Source organism: Notamacropus eugenii, chromosome 3 (genome assembly GCF_028372415.1).
Source record: "Notamacropus eugenii isolate mMacEug1 chromosome 3, mMacEug1.pri_v2, whole genome shotgun sequence".
NCBI classification, from domain to species: Eukaryota; Metazoa; Chordata; class Mammalia; order Diprotodontia; family Macropodidae; genus Notamacropus; species Notamacropus eugenii.
Genome location: NC_092874.1, coordinates 328785255 through 328806453, shown reverse-complemented (window position 1 = coordinate 328806453; position 21199 = coordinate 328785255). Strand labels below are relative to the sequence as shown.

The window sequence follows — 21199 nt, the reverse complement described above, 5'->3', positions numbered from 1 at the left end:
TGATTAGAGAAATGCAAATCAAAACAATTCTGAGGTACTACCTCATAGCTATTAGATTGGCTAATGGAACAGAAAAAGTAAACGACAAATGTTGGAGGGGATGTGGGAAAAATTAGACTTTATGCACTATTGGTGGAATTGTGAACCAATTCAACCATTCTGTAGAGCAATTTGGAACTGTGCCCAAAGGGTTATAAAACCATGCATACCTAGATGCATACCTAGGAATATCACTACTAGGTCTATGTCCCCAAAAACAAAAAAGAAAAGGACCCATATGTACAAAATATTTATAGCAACTCTTTTTGTGATGGCAAAGAATTAGAAACTAAAGGGATGGCCATCAATTGGGGAATGGATGAACAATTTATCACATTACAAATGTGATGGAATACCACTGTACTATAAGAAATGATGAAGGAGACGGTTTTGGAAAAAACTAGGAAGATTTATTATATGAACTGCTGCAAAGTGCAGTAAGCAGAATCAGAAGAACAATGTAAACAGGAACAATATTGTAAAGATAACCAACTGTGAAAGATTTAATAACTCTGATCAACATGATACACCAAAATTCTAAAGGACTTATGATGAAAAAAGTATCCACCTTCAGATAAAGAATAATCTGCAGATTGTAACATTTTTTATCAATTTCTTTTTCTTGTGTTTTTTCCGCCAAGAACATTGCTAGTGCAGAAATTTGATTAGAAAATCTTCATATTTATAAAAGGTTTTATATTTGTTTTCTTTTAAATGGGTTATGGAGGCGGAAGGAAGAGAATTTGGAATTGAAAATAAAATATTTTAAGGATTATTATGCAACTAGATAAAATTGCTATTTTTTGCAATTGAAAAAGAGCATTGGAAAGTAGCCTTCTCTGGATTCACTGCAAGCATCTTTCAGGCAACTCTAGTAGCAGATAAAATGACAGGGATCCTGTTCCCATATGGTTTTAATTTCTTCCTCTAGATCTCTTATTTGGAAAGCTTTTCATTCCATGTAGTTTGGAGATTATGCTGTTCTTAAACTTTATGGATCAGAGTTAAGTCTGGGCAGTTGTGGGCAATGTATATGTTAGTAAGGAAGCTCTTAATTTCATTACAGTTTATACGTTGAATTCTCAATGCTGTTTAGGGGTTTGTATTTTTAGTACAAGGATCTGTCATGTAATTTATTAAAGGTAAATGTCAAGTGTATAATTTTAGCTACTTTATCAGGTTTTGCTGGTATCTAGTATTTGCGCAATTTTTTGTAACCTGCAAAGATATATTTTTCCTCCATTTCACTGCATCATCTACTGATCAAAAAAAGCCTTAAGTTTTATAAAGATAATGGTCCTATACTTTCTAACAGAAATGACCTAATTTTGAATCATTATCATGAACTTATGCATTTATATTAACAAAGCCCTAAGAATGAGCTATTTGCTCAATTTCTTTATCAATACATTCTTGACTGAGTTCACATGGAACACTTTTTTATTCTACTCTTGTATCTGAGAAAATAAAATTGTGCAATTTTGTAACTGATTCTATTCTGTGCCAATCGCAAACATTTTGTTTAACTGCTTAAGTCAGGTTTCTTTGTTTCTGAATCAAACTCAGAAGTTCAGGCTTCCTCTCTGTTATGTTTAAAAGTTGTTTCCCTATAAATTACTTTAATTAAAGAAAATCTGTTATCTCTGTACCCTTAACTGTCCTTGCAAGGATACCAGTGGATACAACCAATCAGCTTTCTCTACCCACAAGAAAGAAAATATTATCCTTTCACCAACAGAAACCAGATGACTTAATCCTATGTCCTGCCTACATGCTGTTCTATTTTTATCTACTTTCCCTAAACTATAAGAAGTCTTGTAAACCTCACCTCATGATCTTTTGGCTGATGAGCTAAGGACCCCATTTATTGGTGACTGCTAGTCTTACCAATAAGTTGAATGTGCTTGGAATTTTGTTGCCTCAGTTTACTTTAATTTCAATCACTACAGAGCCTAGATGTTCCATTCAGGTTCCATCCAGAAATAACCTACTTCATTATAACTGACAAAATACATATGGCTTATCCCTACTATTAGTATTTCTATTACTTTGTGAAGTCATTATAAAGCATTTTTATAGCGCCTTAGAGTTTGCAAAGTGTTTTAGAACTAGTATCTCATTTTACCTTTACAACAACTCTGGGAGGTAGGTAGTATTATCCCCATTTTACAGATGAGGAAACCAAGGTAGACAGCAGTTAAGTAACTTATCCATGCCAGGAAACTGAATCGCTTCCATTTGAACTGTCTTAGGAAGATTCTGAGGATCACCTGGAAGGATAAGGTGTCCTTGCTCAAGCTGAATTGCCAAGTGTTCAAACTATGCTTCAGAGAGTACAACTCCGATGGGCTGGCTACACTGTTTGAATGCAAAATGTATGCTTGCCAAAAAGACTATTTTATGGAGAACTTGCATGAGGCAGCTGATCACATGGTGGCCAGAAAAAATGATACAAGGACACTCTCAAGGTCGCTCTCAGGAATTTTGGATTTGCCTGTGCAACATGGGAGACACTGGCACAGGACCGCTCAGCATGGCGTGCCCACATCAGAAAGGGCATCTTATGTGCTCTTATGAGGAAAGCAGAACTGAGATAGCACAAAGTAAATGTAGGATGTGCAAATTTGGGATACCCACCCCAAATATTCACACAGACTATCTGTGGTCAACCTGTGGTAGAGCATTCTGAGCTTGTATTGATCTGATCAGTCACAGTTGGACACTTTATCATGGTGATGTCATTTTGGTCCTCTTCGAAGATGAAGGACAACAACCAACTTGTCCATACAGCCAGTGAGTGCCTGAGACCAGATCTGAACTCAGTTCTTCCTGACTAATGGTCTAGGCACTCTATTCACTGAGCCATCCAGCTATCTCTAGATGTTGCTCCAAAAGCACTTCTCTAAATTTGTAACCAGCTTATGATGTTCTTTGGGTAATTCTTTCAGTCTTCTTCCTCCTTTTTGAAGCTGACAGTGTGATAAACTCTTAAGTTTTGTTGATATTGTGTAAGTCTTTCTTGGGCTACTTTCTAAGTTTGTTATTCAATTTATTGTGCCCCAAGTATATGTTAAGATGGGTATTACATAGGCATTACGGAGAGAGATATGAAATGGACCTGTGATTCACTTGTATAGGGAGTTCCAAGAGAAGCACTTCCTCAGTATCTTCACTATAACTTATATTCTAAGATAGCTGTCTGAGAAGTTAAGTGACTTAACTAGTCATTTGGCCAGTATGTTATAGAAAAAATACCTGAACTCAGGTCTTCCTGGCTACACAGGCAGTTCTCTATTGACTATGCTATACTACCTCTCACATAGGCACTAAATGTTCTTGTCATTAAGCTGTGACTTTAGGATGCCGAACAGTCTTTTAACATACACAGTCACTGCTTTCTCCTTGATAAGCTTATGCTCAGTGTCTTTTTGCCTAGTAATGATCAAGGTACTGTAATTATCAACACCTACTGATCTAATTTGTCCTTTGGATTCAAGTTCACAGCCTTCATTCTCTATTCTTTCTTAAAGTTTAGTAATAAGAACTTTACACTTGTTGAATCCAAATGACATTTTGTTACCTTTGGAGAAAATGTCCACAAAATGAAGTAGGTATTGTAAAAGGAGGACTTATATTAATTGATGCAGAATGAAGTAAGTAGAACCAAAGGAATAACTTATACAATGACTACAATATGGTAAAAGAAAATTGTGAAAGACTAAGAAGTTAAGGATAATTATAAAAGAAACTATATGATGCTCCTCACCTCACCTCTTGGAAGATTGGTGATAGGACTAGATTAGGAAAAGATAAGCTACTTACCATGGGCCAAATCCAACCCTCATGGGAAAACCAATATAATAAAAATTGCAATACTACCTAAATTAATTTATTGCCATACCAATAAAACTACCAAAGAATGACTTTATAGAACAAGGAATAGAAATTCATCTGGTGGAAAAAAAGGTCAAGACTAGCATGGGAATCAATGAAAAAAACAAAATGTGAAGGAAAGGGACCTAGCAGCATCAGACTTCAAACTATACTTCAAAGCTATAATTTTCAAAACAATTTGGTAGTGGATAAGAAATAGAACTGTTGACCAATTGGACAGAGGAAGTACACAATATGTAGAAGCAAATGAGCATAGTAACATAGTGTTTGATAAACCCAAAGATCCTAAGCAATAGGGCAAAAACTCACTACCTGACAAAAATTGCTGGGAAAACAGAAAAGCAGTCTGGCAGAAACTAGAAAAAGACCAACCTTCATACCATATACCAAGACAAGCCAAAAATGGGTAAACTAATTCGACAGGTAGATACAAGCAAATTAATGGAGCAGGGAAGAATTATCTGTCAGAACAATGGAGAGGGAAACAATTCATGACCAAACAAGGAATAGAGAGATTTACAGGAGGTAAAATAGATAATTTTGATTAAATTAAAATATTTTTGCTAAACAAAATCAACACAACAAAAAAAAAAATGGAACGGTGGAAAAGTTTTTATAGCAAGTTTCTCTGATAAAGGTCTTATATTTCAAATAAATAGGTAACTGAGCCAAATTGACAAAAATATGAATGATTCCCCAATTGACAAATAGTTCAAGGACATAAACGGTTTTCAAAAGAAGAAATCTTAACTATGAATAATCATGAAAAAATCCTCTAAATCACTAAAAATTAGAGAACTACAAACAACTCTGATATACCATCACACAACCATCAGATTGGCTGGTGTTTTGCAGAGAAATAAAGATTCTGAGGCTAAACTAGATAACAATTTATTCAATAAGGCATGCAACTGCAAAAACAAATCAGATCCAAGGCTCTAGGTCAGCACAAGGAACCTAAACCTTGGTTTCCACAGTGATATAGATGAAGGAAGTGAAAAACAGGATGTAGGGATTGAGTCATCACCTTGTTTTCTGTTGATACAAAGGATCAGAACTTGGGGGTCACTCAGTCTGGTCTACCATGCTGTTGGAGTTATGCAAGGGTGACTCCACTGCATTTCCTCCAGGCAAATCAAGAAGAAGAGATGCTAGTTTAAGATGTTGCACCTTTTTAAAGTAACATTGTCAATAGCAAGCAGGACTACCTCGTTTTGGGCAAGCCTCTGATGACACAATAACAGGATCACCATTTCATGTGGTTTTGCCCAATAGTCAGTATTGTCAAAAACAAGACCTCAAACCTTATCAACCATGGTACTTATAGCTGCTAGGGGGCATGCAGACAAGGTGAAATCTCTCTAGCCACTGGGTCCAGTAAGATGGAAAAGTATTCCATGAGCCTGTGCCTAGGACCACAGGTCTAAGTGAGGACCCAGAAAGCTACCCCATTTTGTTCATGCACAAACAGGGAAAACGGCTTCTCATAGACAGGGATATCTAATGCAGAGGAGGGGTACCTCCAAGTTGGCCAGAGCATCCTCATATTGCTTAGTGTGAATCAAAGGTTAGGGAACCTCTTTCCTTGTCAACTCAAACAGGGGTTTTATTTCACTGTAAGAGGACACCCACTGCCTACAGTATCTCATAGCTCCCAGAACACATACTTGGTTTTTTGGAGGCAAAAGGTCTTGGGGGCTGAGATCCTTTTTGGAGAGATCTTTCCAGAGTTGTTAGAAAGCCTATGTACTAAACTCACACTTTCACCTTTTGAGTTTATTTTTAAGACCCTATGGCCTCTCTCTGCTATTGGCTTCAACATGTGGAGACTTTCAGACTCACAAGCAGTCTCATCAGAAGAAGCAAGCAATATTCATTCACGTACTAGACAGGAGTAGATCCTACCAGCACAATGACAGAATTCAAATTTGCCTTAAGGATCTGAGGAAATAGGCTGGGCCTCTTTACACACCCTTGAGGCAGTGTGGTTCAGGTTCATTCCTCATTCTTCCAGGTGAAGGCAAATAGGTACTAGGAGTTGGGGTGCACCAGACTACTAAAGAAAGCTGAGCACAAGGCTACAACCATAAAGCAAGTAGTCAAGGAGGGCATTAGGATACTATAGTAGCAGGGTTCGAGACTACAGGATGTTCTGGGATCATATAAGCATTAATGTTTTAAGAGATCCTATGCAAACTGATATACAGGTTCCCATCTAGGTAGAGTTTAGGTTTTTTTTATTAAAAAAACAGAAGTGTTGCAGGAGGACCTGAAAGGGACTATCACATCCTGTAGGATAAGAGACTCAATAATGGGTGAGATACCATACTCTGCTTCTCAACCTGGGGGGTACTGAGAGACTGAAGGAGGCTTCCCCTTCTTGGTGGTGATTTCTACAGGATGTTAATGCTGTTAAGATAGGAGTCATGATTGATTAATCAGCTATGTATTGATGATTATATTAATTGCATAAGATTTATCAGTTAGCTTAAGTTTATTACAAGGATTCAAGTGGGCAGCTAGGTGGTGCAGGGGAGGACCTGAGGTCCAATCCAGGCTCAAACACTTATTAGCTGTGTGACCTTAGGCAAAGTATTTAACCTGGTTGGCCTCAGTTTCCTCATCTGTAAAATAAGCTGGAAAAAAAATGGCAAACCAATCCAGTATCTCTGCCAAGAAAACCCCAAAAGGGGTCACAAAGTGTCAAACAAGACTGAACCAACACAATGATAAGAAAGGATTGTACTACTACTGTACTACCCTGCCCACCCCCACACTCCAAGTGCAGCAATAAGGCTCATTTGCCTGCTTCCCACTCTCTAGTGACCTTTGCTTCAAAATCGCAACTTCCTTGGACCCTAAGATACCACTGGTCAAACACTAGTCTTTAATGGTTTGAAGAAGGCCCAAGACCTTGCTGACAGGGTCTTATGATCTTTGGAAAGCCCCTGCTGAGATGACCTATAGTTCATGACTCGTAGCTAATGTTTTATGAAAGCCTGCTGACAAAGTGGTTGTAATTGATGGACACTGCCTTAACCAATCACAGGAGTCCCTCCACTTTTTAAGATCAGGCAATCATGGAGTTTCCACACTTCTGAAGGAAACACCTAAGGACCAGGGGACCTTCAAGAGACTACCCGAGGTCTATAAAACCCCTCAATTCCTGCATGCTGGGATCCTTGACCATAGCAAGGTGTTAGACCTAATTGATTAGGGACCCCCAGTCTTCTTAAGAAATTGCTGATCATACCTAGAGCTCTGTCTCAGTGACTTTTGTTGCAGACTGGAATTTTGTGACCCACACAAAAGATTTGAGGGGAACAAACAATCAAAAGAATGCTCAAGAGATAGAGATTCCATAATCATGCACTAAGGGTACAGTCTGGAGACTATTGAGGGCTTTCTACTTACTCCCACCACACTGACTGTTCTCTGAATCTTGGCACTGAAATTGTGCAGGTGGCTTAAACCAAAATGGAAGACTGATGTCAATTAGGTAGTCATAAAAGTATCTTCCTACCAGAATGGTGGGAAAGTTCAGAAGGTCAGTGGCATCAAGCAAATGAGGACAATATGGTTAAGGGCTGGATGGGGGGGATCCAAAGAACCTCTTTTCCACCACATTCTCATTCCTGCCTGGGCTTGGTATTTCCTGCTTAAGGTAACATTTCTTTTTCATGCAACTGCAGGTTTTCTGCAATAAAAACATTCACTGTTCTCAGCCCTATGTTCCTGGGAGATATGGCAGGAACCACAAGTAACGGTTTTTGCTTGGTAGGTTTATTCCATTCTTCAGATGTAGGTGGTAACGTTCTTCAGTTCAATAATGTCCTTTGCACGCATGCCACTCTGGACACTTTTTTTAGAAAATAACCTGATATTTGGGGAGAATTAATTAATAAAGACAGCACAAACAATTGGGGCATCTCCTGGGTTTAAAGTTCTTAGGCCACCAAATCATCTAGCATTACTGCACAGACTCTCATAAAGTGGATTGGGAGTTTTCATCCTTATTCTTCATGGTCTCCTAACACTTATACCAGTTTTCAGGCCTGGCAACTAATTTCTCCATTCCTGAAATTAGACTTTTTCTAGCTTGGCCAGGCAGGTATAATTTGTAAGATCATTCGAGTTCCATGGGTGGTCTTGGAAGGACCAATTTGGCTAACTACCTCATTGTTGTCCTCCACCAGAAGGGAGTTAGTAAGTGATTAGCAGCCTCAGTAATTACTATCCTTTCTCCTTATGAGATAAATGTCTCAAATATATCGGTCACATCTCCCCATGTGGTGCTGTGACCTCTGATAACAGCTGGTCATAACCTGATTAGTAGCCCAGGATCTTGATCAAAACAAAGGTTTTATGACTGCCAAGTAGCCAAATTAAATGTTATAAAGGTTGATACACCCAAACCTGAACCATGAGGTCTGGCCCAGGGCAGCAGCAGCTACTGCAGCACAGCATCCACTTTTGGAGCCTTCAAGCCCCTATTCAGGGTCTCAGTTCTGAGTGGCAGTCCTGGAGTAAGGAGGAGTGCTGGCCTGGCAGAGCTGGTGAGGGAATCTTACTTGAAGATCCTGGGCAGAAAAGAGTGCTGGTAGTTGCTCCCAGACCAGAGCGCAGGCCAGGAGAAGAGTAAACTCTCACTTGATTGTGCCACCTTGGAGGAACTGAGAACTTACAGGTCCATAGGGGATACCCTCCACTTGACAAAGGACTCAAAAGTCAAGTAACTGGCTGGGAAAATGTCCAAAAAAGGGGGGAAAAAAAAGACTACTCGAGGCTACTTTCTTGGTGAAAAGGTATTTTCTTCCATACTTTTGGATGAGGAAAAACAAAGCACATCATCAGAGGAAGTCATAAAAATCAAGGTTTCTACATCCAAAACCTCCAAAAAAAATATGCAGTGCTCTTAGGTCATGGAAGAGCTCAAAAAGGATTTTGAAAACCAAGTAAGAGAGGTAGAGGAAAAGTTTAGAAGAGAAATGACAGTGATGCAAGAAAATCATGAAAGGCGAGTCAACAGCTTACTAAAGGAGACCCCCAAAAAAGCTGAAGAAAATAACACCTTTAAAAATAGACTAACCCAAATGGCAAGAGGTCCAAAAAGCCAATGAGGAGAATAATGCTTCAAAAAGCAGAATTAGCCAAATGGAAAAGGAAGTTCAAAAGCTCACTGAAGAAAATAATTCTTTCAAAATTGGAAGGGAGCAGATGGAAGCCAATGACTTTATGAGAAACCAAGAAATTACAAAACAAAACCAAAAGAATGAAAAAATTAGAAGACAATGTGAAATATCTCATTGGAAAAACAACTGACCTGGAAAACAGATCCAGGAGAGATAGTTTAAAAATTATTGGTCTATCTGAAAACCATGATGAAAGAAAGAGCCTAGAAGCCTTCATCTTCCACGAAATTATCGTGGAAAACTGCCTTGATATTTTAGAACAAGAGGGTAAAACAGAAATGGAAAGAATTCACCAATCACCTCCTGAAAGAGATCCCAAAAGGAAAACTTCTAGGAATATTGTAGCCAAATTCCAGAGTTCCCAGGTCAAGAAGAAAATATTGCAAGCAGCCAGAAAGAAAAAATTCAAGTATTATGGAAATACAATCAGGATAACTAGTGTCAGAGAAAGAGCTTGTTTGTAATTTTGTTTAAGAAAGCCTGCTTGTGATTTGTTTAATGGATCTGGTTTGTGGGAAGCCTAGCAGGGGGAAGGCTTGGGAATAGTGGTGTTCTCTGCATTGTTACTGTGTATAGGTTTTTGTTACTGTGATGGATCTGGCTTTCTGGTGTCTAAATAAATGTTTTCATTCTGCCTTCCAGGATTTAGCAGCTTCTATACTAAGCGATCAAAGGGCTTGGAATATGATATGCCAGAGGTCTAAGGAGCTAAGATGAGAATCAAGAACCACCTACCCAGCAAAGCTGAGTATAATACTTCAGGGGAAAAACGGAATTTCAATAAAATAGAGGACTTCCAAGCATTCTTATTGAAAAGACCAGAGTTGAATAGAAAATCTGACTTTCAAACACCAGAATCAAGAGAAACATGAAAAGGTAAACAGAAAAGAGAAGCCTTAAGGAAATCATTAAAGTTGAACTGTTTACATTCCTACATGGAAAGATGTTATTTCTAACTCATGAGACTTTTTTCAGTATTAGGGTAGTGAGAGGGAATATCTATAAGTAGGTGTGTATAGGTATGTATGTATGTGTATATTATATATGTACAGGTATGTATATGTACATGTGTATGTGTGTATGCATATGTATACGTAAATGTATGTAATATATACATAGAGAGCACAGGGTGAGCTGAATATGAAGGGAGAATACCTAAAATAAATAAAATTTACTGCTGAATGGAATGTACAAGGAGTAAGAGAAAGGGAGAGGTAGAATGTAGCACATTATCTCACAAGAGAGAAGAAAGAGCTTCTACAATGGAGGGGAAAAGAGGGGAGATGAAAGGAAATTGAACCTTACTCTCATGGGATTTGGTTTATGGAGGGAATAACACACTCATTTGGATATGGAAATCTATTTTATCCTGCAGGAAGGCAAGGGGGAAGGGAATAGGAGAGGGAAGATAATAGAAGGGACAGCAAACTGGGGAAAGGGATAATCAGAAGTAAACACTATTATGGGAGGACGGATCAAGGGAGAGAATGGAATAAATGAAGGGCAGGATAGGACAGAGGGAAATGTGGTTAGTCTTTTACAATATAAATATTATGGAAGTGCTTTGCACTGCTACACATGTATGACCCATATTGAATTACTTGTTTTCTCAATGAGGGTGAGTGGGGAGGGAGGGAGAGAATAGGGAATTCAAAGCTTTAAGAATGAATGTTAAAAACTATTTTAGCATGCAACTGGAAATTAAGCTATACGGGCAATGAAAAATAGAAATCTATTTTGCCCTACAGGAAAAGAGAGGGGAAGGGGAATGAAAGACGGGTGGGTAATAGAAGGGAGGACAAACTGGAGGAAGGGGTGGATGGGGTGCATGTTGTCCTGGGGTGGGGGATGGGAAGAGATGGGGAGAAAAGTTTGAATTCAAATTCTTGTAAAAATGAATGGTAAGAACTAAAAAATAAATAAATATATATTAAAAATTCCAGAACAGATCAGTAGAGAACACTAAGCAACACCCAGAAAGGAAAGCTACCAAAATAGATAGCTCATCCCAGACTACCTTGTTTCTTATTTTAGTAGTATTACTAAACGCATAAATTGGGGGATAGATACTACAGATCAGAGAGGTGTCATACTCCCTGCCTCAACACCAAGTGTGGCCCAAATCAGATTAAAAGCTAAATAGTAGATATTGTAATGGTAATTTAAATGGAAAATCTTTCTTATTCATTAATAGGCCCATGTGCTCTGCCTGAGTCACATGACTGAGTCATATAGAGCCTGTGGTGGGAGGAGTTTGCTGAATGGGTGGAACAGGAAGAGGTAGAGCTGGAGCAGAGCTGAGAGGAAGTTAGTCTTGAGAGCAGTCAAAGCTAGCAAGGATGCAGGCTGCTGGCTAATGTGAGTGAAAGAGCTTGTTTGTGATTTTGTTTAAGAAAGTCTGGTTGTGATTTGTTTAATGGATCTGGTTTGTGGGAAGCCTAGCAGGGGGAAAGCTTGGGAATGGTGTTGTTCTCTGCATTGTTATTGTGTATAGGTTTTTGTTACTGTGATGGATCTGGCTTTCTGGTGTCTAAATAAATGTTTTTCTCCTGCCTTCCATGTGGAGAGTTTGTTGTATTTTGTGATTCTGAATTGCCCTGTGATATTCATGGCTGCTGTGGGTGCTGTGAATTTCGAACGGGCATTACAGAAGTTTAACAAAATAAATAAAAACACAATAAAGCATAGACAATGTTAATTTGTGGTTTTCTAAGTAACTATGCAGCTGGGATCCATTTCTATAAGTCTGACACTACTGCCATAAATATAGTTTACCTAGATTTTGCAAAAGCTTTTCATAAATTATGCCATATTATTCTTGTGGAAAAGATGAAGAAATGTAGACCACATGATAATACACTGAGAACAATCCAAAACTGGTTGGATGGCCTATCTTTAGTAGTTCAATGTTCACATGACAAATCTCTAAAGCAGTAAACGAGGGATCCGTGTTTGCCTCAGTGTCATTTAACGCTTTTATCAATTATCTGATATATAAATGGAACGTTGGAACTTTCATCAAATTTGCCAATGACAAATAGCTGAGACAAATAGTTAATCCAAAGGATGACAGAATATAGCATCCAAAAGGATCTTGACAAACTAGAGTACTGGGTTTAATCTAATTAAATGAAATTCAAAAACACATAAAGACCTACAGAGATACCAAAAAAAAAAAATCAACTTCAAAAGTATAAGGTGAAGGAGAGACATGTTTGGACAAACTGCAGTTTGGCCAAAAGGATCTGGGGGTTTTAGTAGACAGCAAGCTCAAAATTAGCCAACAATGTGATGTAGTAGACAAAAAAGACTTGAGCTGATCTTGGGGTGCACTTAAGAGAGGTATAGTTTTCATGAACAAAGGAGGTAATAGTCCTTCTGTAAACTGCCATCAGAACTCATCTGTAGTATCATGTTCAATTTTGGACACCTTAGTTAAAAAAACAATAATAAAACTGGACAGTGTCCAAAGAAAGGCAAACAGGATGATGAAACACTCTGGGTTCACTGTTGCAGAAGAATTATTTGAAGAAAAAAAGTAAAGGAATTGATTTAAGAAACTGGAGCTATATAGCCTGGAGAAAAGAATCCTCAGTGGAATTATAACTATATTCAAGAATTTAAAGGATTATCACATAGAAGAGTGGCTACACTTGTTCTATTTGGCTCTGAGGGGCAGTATCAGGAACAAGTAAACCTGAAAAGAGGCAAACTTAGGTATGATATAAGAAAAAACTTCCTAACAAAAGAGGGGTTCAAAAATGAAATAGACTACCTCAGGAGGTGACGGATTCCCACTCCTTGGAAGTCTTCAAGCAGAGGCTGGATGACCACGTGGAGAATAAGTATAGATTGCTGCTAAGATCCCTTCCAACTCTCAAATTCTCTGGTTCTGAGTTCCTGTACCTTTCTGGTTCAGTGGAAGACTATGTGGAATGAACTCCTGGAAATAGCAGAGAAATTCCTAGACTAATCAATGTTGAGGTTCAGGGGTGCTGGGGATCTCGAAATACTGACACACGGGGTCCTGCTAAATGAATTCGACTCAAGCCTTCTTAAAGCCAAAGAAAACAAAGTTTATTGAAGATTTGCCACCTTGGGTAGACTCTTAAGGAGCCTAAGCATTTATAACGCTTCTATTCACAAGTAGGCCAGATAGAATCTCAGCTAGACAGAGTCTGAGCTGGATTGAATCTGAGAGCCTTCATGGAGGCAAGATGGAATTTAAATACAGAAAAGACTGTAGGAGGGATCTGAGGGTGGTCTGGTAGTCTAGGGCGATGGGAGGAGGGGTTTAGGGAGGGTCTTGAGAAGTCCAAGGAGGACCTCAATGGGACGGCGGTGACTGGTCAAGGGTTGGAAACAGCTGGAGGCAGTCAGGATATATCAGACAATGGAGGGCCAGGTAGTCTGGGGTCCCAGGGATGGTCTTGATAGATCAAACCCAGGGAGGATCCTGATAGGAGTGGCTGGTAATAGGATCAAAGGGTGGGGAGTGCAACTGAGACCTGGGCACAGCAATAAGGAAAAACCCATGGGCTTCCAGAGACTGCTGGAGCAAATGCGAAGATTAGATTTGAGTAAGAAAGGCCAGATTAAGTGGGAAGATTCAAGGAGGCTCCCAGAGTCTGAACCTCATCAGCAGGCGTCTGAGCCAAAGAGCAGCAAGGGACAAAAGAACCACAAAATTGAAAAGAAAATCTAGTCCTTGTACTTCACTGATACTTGAGTTATGTGGACTCTGCAGGTTAAGAGAAAGGAGCTAACTCTCTAGCAACCCTGAGTGCTTTCCCCTGGGATGGGGGTAGATACCACAACAATTAGTACCGTATTATTATGGAGAATTTACAGATCTCTGTGAGATACCTTGCTTGACTCTCTAATGACCCTGAGTACTTTTAAAAATCTTCATGTCATCCTCTAAGCAGCTAAGTGGTGCAGTGGATAGAGCACCAGTGCAGGAGGCAGGAGGACCTGAGTTCAAATCTCATCTCAGACACTGGACACTCACTTGCTGTATGAAGTCACTTAACCCCAATTGCCTCATCCTGGGTCATCTCCAATCATCTTGATGAATATCTGGTCACTGGATTCAGATGACTCTGGAGGAGAAGTGAGGCTGGTGACCGGCACAGCCCTCCCTCACTCCAAACAAAGTCAAGTGCAAGTCATGTCATCATTTCCCTGATGGCATGGTATTCTTTGGCAACGAAGGACAAACACATGTTATCCTCTACTCCTCATGCTTCAACTCATATATCCAATCAGCTTCCAAATCCCATCATTTCTATTTCTGCATCTCTCTCACAAATGATCATTCTATTCACAGGCACCATTGATATTCAGGCTTAATCTCTCACCTATGCTACGGCAATAGCCAGTTTGGTTTCTTTGCCAAGTCTCACCCCACTCCACAGTCGACAAAGTGATTTCCTAAAATACAGGTTCTGAGCCTGTTACCTCACTACTCAATAAATTCTAGTGGCTCCCTATTAACTCTAGGACCAAATATAAACTCCTCTACTTGACAATTAAAGCCTATCATAATCTGGTCCCTTCCTACCTTTTGAGTCTTTTTGCATACTGCTCCCTCTCAGCACACTCTATATATTCCAGCCCTGACCTACTGCTGCTGTCACAAATATGCTAGGAGTCACTCTTTCCTCAATCCTCAATCAAGACTCAACTTAAGAACTCTACCACTTTATACAAGAAGTCTTTCTGGATTCCTCCTTAATCCCTCCCTTCAACTCCCCCCCCCCCACCCAGGTTCTAGTGCCTTTCCTTACAAAACTATCTTGTATTTATATATATATACACATACACACACACTCAAAGCTTTAAGTTGTTTCCCCTATTAAAATGTATTCCTCTTGAGAGCAGGGGCTATTTCACATTTATCTTTGTATCCCCAGCACTTAGCAGAGTGCCAAGCACAGAGAAGGCATTTAGTAAAAACTGCTTATTTTTGACTGATTTTCTCATGCTAGTCTGGGCAATGGGATATAAGGAGGTCTGTTAAGTCTTCTAGCCTTCTAGATTGCTGAGAATCTACGCTCTTTAGACTAGAAAGGAAAATGAGTCGTCTTGACTTTTTCTGTGTTCAGCTGTGAGGCCTCTTCATTTCCTGCCAGTTGAAATAAAGCCTGTCCTGCATTCAATGTCTTGTTAGCCCAAATTCTTACTGAGAACTGAGACTTTTCTGTTGCGGATAACTGGATATGAGTCAAATTCTGATGTTCCCAGGGGAAATCTTGGGTGAGGGTACAAACAAAAAACTATAGTTACGGACCCACTTCTAAGGTTGCACCCTATTCATGTAATCCAAGGCCTCAGTTCATTATATTACATACATATATATATGTGTGTGTGTGTGTATATATATATGTGTATATATACACACACACACACACACACATATATATACACATATATATAATTACAAATAGCTATGATTTCAAGAGTGAGTATTCTAATTACTAATAAAAATTACATATTGCAATTACTGCCAGTTTGATCTTATAATAATAAGTTCTACAAACTTACCTATGCTGGTACTGAAATGACAGTCACCAAAAGCCTATATACAAATCTTTTTAGTTTGGTAGGATATGCCAGAGTTTGTGGTCTACTAGCAAAGAAACTCAGGGTCACTTCCAAGATATTACTGTAATAAAACTTTTGTGGATGATGAAAAACTTATAAATGTTAATAAAGTGCTTAAGAATCAGCTACATTAATTCAAACTTTTCCAAACAATTTTTAAATTTTTCCTTCTCAAATTATGGTATCTTTTCAATAAATGCTGAAAATCATCTCCTTGTACTATTTTTAGTGTCATTACTATAGCAGCCATAAGTATACAGAATGTACAAATGTTAGCCTTAAAAATCACATAAGAAACTTTTCTGCTGATTTCTAACCTGAGGGAGCTTACCCCTATCAACTTAGAACTATTTTATGCAAGACATTTCTCTAGCTCCTTTTGAAGCCTACATAATCCAGTTGTGTACTAGACAAGGCTGCCTCCCTGTAGGTGGCTTTTATAAATATTAAATTTGTATAATCATAACTGGGAAATACTTGTTGAAATTTGAAAATGCTTAAGAACTCCTTTTCTTCAAAAACATGTATGCATAGTTCTACATATATGCAGCGACTTATCTTCCAAGTCTCCACAATGACTTGTTTATGATTAGTGCACCATTGCAATTTTTTTCACATAATAATTATTTCTCAAGGTAGTAAGTAGGATATGACAATGTGCTTTCTTTAAAAAAAAAGCTCCAGTGTACATAATATTTTAAAATATTGAAGTATAATTAATTCTCTAAAAAAGTCAACCCCTTATTTGTTGTCAAAGGAGATATTACATAGGAAGCATTTGGGGGAAAAGAGAAATAAATCTGAAAAATACAAATTATAAAATTGTTCTAAAGTGCTTTCTTGGATATATTTTGGATGATACCATCTTTCCTTCCTCCAGGGTATGTGTAAAGGTCTTACTCTCCCAGGTTTTTAAAGTACATAGCTTGCGCAGCATCAATTTGGTTTAGGTTACATGAATAGTCATACTAGATACATTTTTCCATACAAAGTTACAGAATTGAACCCAACACATGGTATAAATTCTCTTGGATACAACCTCCTTTCCTTCATCTTTAAGAAAGTCTTCAAAGAACCAAACATCACTAAAGACTAAATTATCAGCTGCTGCTGGGTGGCCTAAAAAAAAAAAAACTGCCCTCAAGCCACAACAATTAAGATGGATTAAAATCTAACACAGGTCAAGCTAAAACCAAGAAAGATTTCAGTCAAGCTCTCCAGCAGCAGTGTGGGTTCTGGCAAGGAATTCTGCTGAAGGCAGAGACCTGGAGATGAATCATGGCTGGTGAATTTCCGTAGACCCTCCTTAATTCTGCTCCAAACCACCCTCTTTTTCGGGGGAGGGGGAGGGGGAGGAAGAACTACCTTTTTTTTTTTCCTCCGGGTGCAGTGCAATAATAGGAGGGGACTCACAGAGTTCCAATTTCATCTCTCATCAATTTTGGTACCCCCGGGGAGCACACACTCAATACGCATTTGTTCTAATAGAATTCTGCCGCCCAAGGCAATCCTTAGGTTCAAGTCCTTTGGGTTTTCACAACGGACAAGGAACGCATGGTACTTAACTGGCATTTAACGCACATGGCACGGGCTTGATAAATGTTTCATACAATTGTTGCTCTCTGAAGGAACATTTTTTCCCAATAGCCCAGAGACAGGTCTTCCATGTTGTTTAACCGTGATAGGACGGAGGCACAGTTAAGGTACAGGGTTTTTTAAAAGAATAGAACGCAGACCACCTGGCACAAGCCTGCGACGCAGAAGAGAGGGCAGCCAACGCTCCACCCTCACACCCCTCCTTCCCGATGAGCCAGCCGGGTCCAATCCACAAGCGGAGAGCTCCTCCCTCCCCACCAGCCCCGCCCCTTTCCAGGTTGGCCCCGCCCCCAGCGCGAGCCTCCTCTCCTCTCTCCCTTCCCCGCCCCACTCCCTCCCAAGGCCAAGTAGCTAAGGGTGGGAAGTGGGGGCCGCGCTAGGTCTGGAGCTTGACCTCTCTCTCCCCGACCAAAGGTCAGAGGTGGGGGCGGGGAAGGGAGAGGTGTGGGAACACAGAACGGCACTTATTTAGGTCAGGTTTTTCCTCCCCTCACCCTTGCTTACCGGGGAGTCGTCTCCGGGGAGGCTCCAACTGTCTGGGGGAAGGGAACGAAGGAAGCCAGCACCTGGAGCCTCCGTAATTTTAGAACTTTCCCGCGGCGCCGACGCGCGCGTTCTCGTGCTCCCGCGGGGTATTCTGGGCGTGTGGTCCGGCGTTGGGCTGCGTGCGCGCGCGTGGAGCATGCGCCCGGTCGTCGGCGGCGCAGTCTTCCAAAGCGGGGCTGCCTTTTACTGGGCTCGCCAGAGACCTTGCGGAGGAGGGAAGGCGACGATCGACGTTCGGGGCTGGGGGCTACCATGTAGGAGCCCCGCAATATTAACTCACTACGGGAAAAGAACGGGGCACTGAATTTTTCCTGCCTCAGTTTACCTCGGGGAGCGCTCAAAAGCGGGGTGCAGCCACACACACCGACCCCCACACACTTATTCAAGCTTGTAGCTGGGAATGTAGCGAGCTTGGGGGTCCGCTTAAGGTGCAAGGAATAAGTGAAATGAGCCCGGGGAAGGACTACTAGAGGTTATGAGGCTACCAGGTTGGTCCCCCGTCAGCAGCAGGATTTTCTAATTGTAAACAATAAGGACATGATGGAAATTCATCCCTTTAAAACCATCACGACTCTTTAAAAAGAAAGAAAATAATTAAAGGAAATCTTCCCCTCTCCCCCCCAGAATATGATTTTCTGGATATGACCAAACCAGCCCCACATCTTTATTTATTTAGGGAATTGTGCCCTCCCATGTGTTCCATACAGTGCTGGATTCAAGTTCAATGCTCTGTTTAATGGGAAGCGGTATTTCTATAAATTTGGGGTTTTGTCAGTGTCAGTGACTCACCGTACTTGTTACATACTCTCATTTCTTTGTGGTTTCTAAAGGGTTACTTTGTGGTAGTGTTACTTTGTTGCTGTTTTTAAATACTTAAAGTATAAAAAGATTCCAGAAAACTATAAGGATGCCACATTTGGATGTGAAGGACAGGGTAGGTTATTTGAGACTGGCAGAAGAATATAAACTCCATGGTAGAATGGATTCACTGTGACATTATGTATACTTTCACAAAAACTACTCCTTAAGCACAGAGAGGTTCATCCCTACTGAAATTAAGAAACTACAAAGTGGACTTCAGCTGTCTGGAGCCCCCTTTTACTTTGACAAATTTCCATGAATCCTAGATATTGCATGGGTCTCATCCACGGCTTCATTACAATTGATAAATGCTTAGCTTTCACCTGCTTATTAGTATTTACTATTATTTTGTGAAGCAATAATGCATTTATATCATGCTTTAAGGTTTGCAAAATGTTATTACAAATAACTCATTTGATCTTCATAACAATTTTGGGGAGGTAGATTATTAACCTCATTTTGCAGATGAAGAAATCAAGGCAGGCAGCAGTTAAATGAGACCACATTTCCTGGCTCCATGCCTGGAACTCCTATCCACCATACTACCAGTTGCCTCCAGTAAGGTCAACTCTTAGTCTTAATGAGTATTTGTAAAAAGACCTCCATCCACTGTGAACATTTCATATACCATCAGATTTATTTGGTGTCTTGGTTAGTACTGGTTTTTGGTTTTGGTTTTTTCCCTTTTTATCATTGTTATAAGAGATGGCTGTCAGGATGAAGGAAATAGAGAACTATTTTAGGAAATGAAGGTGATGGAAAAATTCAGAGATTATTTTCTTTAAAAAATATTAAGACCGCCATGAAGATAATTGCTGATTATGCAACCAACTGCAGAGGAATTATAGGTGAGAAAGTCTTCAGGTAACTTAATTAAATCCTCTAGGTTACATGTGGAAAGGTGAGCATAGAGAAAAACTGCAAGAAATAGGTTGCAAAATATGAGATAGGGGTAAGAAAAGAAAGGATAAGAATTTATATACTACACTGATGCTTCATACTTATATAATATGAATACTTTAAGAAAATTTTGAGGCAGTGGACCAAATAACAGCATGAAAAATGAAATGTACTATAACTTAACAATTAGGAAACTACTAATATTACCATGGAACCCTCCTGCAGAAACACTCACCACCTGTGAACCCAATAACATCACAACACTTTGCTCCTAACCTTTCAGCCATCTCTTCCAAGTCTCACCAGCACCTTGCTACCCTGAGAAAATCTCTGGTCTGGGACCCTTGTGTGCTGAAAGGTGACTGTCTTTTCCCACCATTTTTTTAAGGAAACCCAAGCAAAGCCACCAGGTTTCATTTCACTCTCTACTCTCTGATTGTCTTTTCCACAACCTTGCCAGCCACCTTGCCACCTTGATACCTTGTCTTGTGGGAGTACATTTGCCTATTTTTTTCCAGTTCTAGAGACATGAACAAATCAATTTTGCCACAGTTCTTGGATGATGTGTGTCACATCCTTGTGACCTCACTCACCTATGGGTATTGTCTTCTCCATTAAAATTTAAGCTCCTGGGGAGTTAGGTTTGTCTTTGCTTTTGTATTACTGTGTTTACTCTCTCTGTTAGAGACTTGTTCCCCAGGGATACAGTCCTAGAATGTTTATATACCCAATTTGTAATATGCACTCACAGTTCAGTGCAGTGGTAGTAACATTTCAGATTTAATCTCCATCCATTTGAAGCAATGGCTAGAAACTGAACCTTCTTAGGTCCAGTCATTTGCAAATGAATTTCAGTAGAAGTTAGACCTCAACTGGTCTGGTTGTTGCTTGAAGTCAACCTGTCTCCTTTGCTCTGCCTAAGTGTTTTGTAGGTCAAGGCACTAGGGAGTCTTTAACTGTTACAAAGAGTTCAACTCACAAAGCTGCTCCAGACCAACTGCCTTCTACATTGGATGACCCAAGTAGATAAGCCAAGTTGTTCCTTTTATCTTCAACCAGTCAGTGACTTGTTGGTAAATCCTCTTACATTAATTGTTATGGTCAATCCTGAATCAGTACATTTATTCACAATTGGTTATATCTCAATCCAAAGGGGACTTCTGCTCACAGTTGGTTAGCTGTGATGTAGCCATGCTCCAGCTTTTGAGAAGAGCTAAGGCCAAGGGATAGGAATGTGATACTAAGTTCACCAATCAAGGCCTTCACAAGCCTAGGAAAACTGGTTACCTGAGTGGGAGGTTTTTCTAAATTGACTTTCTATGTAAAGTCAAACAATCATCTCATTATTGCAAAGGTATAGATACCAAAATAAAAGAGCAAAAAAGAGAAAATACAAAAAAAAAAAGAATAAATTTTTGGTTTGGTATATTTAAATCATATATAATTACTGAAAAAATAAGAAATAGATAAAACAACAAATATCAAGACCTACTAACACCTTTTCCTAAGGAAACAATGGATATAAATGAAGCCTAACAGTAAGGAGATGTTAGATACTACCCTAA

General features: G+C 39.6%; 1 protein-coding gene across 6 annotated transcripts in view; it reads right to left on the bottom strand.

Moving 5' to 3' along the window:
* FANCC (FA complementation group C) overlaps positions 1–17964 on the bottom strand; it is a 237019-nt gene extending 219055 nt beyond the window's left edge. For 2 of the 6 annotated variants that reach the window (XM_072596922.1, XM_072596928.1), the window contains exon 1: positions 17832–17961. The gene's annotated coding sequence lies outside the window, so the exon portion shown is untranslated. Of the gene's footprint in view, positions 1–7186; positions 8403–17312; positions 17519–17831 lie in introns of those variants that run through there. The other 4 variants (XM_072596926.1, XM_072596925.1, XM_072596924.1 and 1 more) reach the window with 4 other exon arrangements.
* Between the last annotated feature and the right edge of the window lie 3235 nt (positions 17965–21199).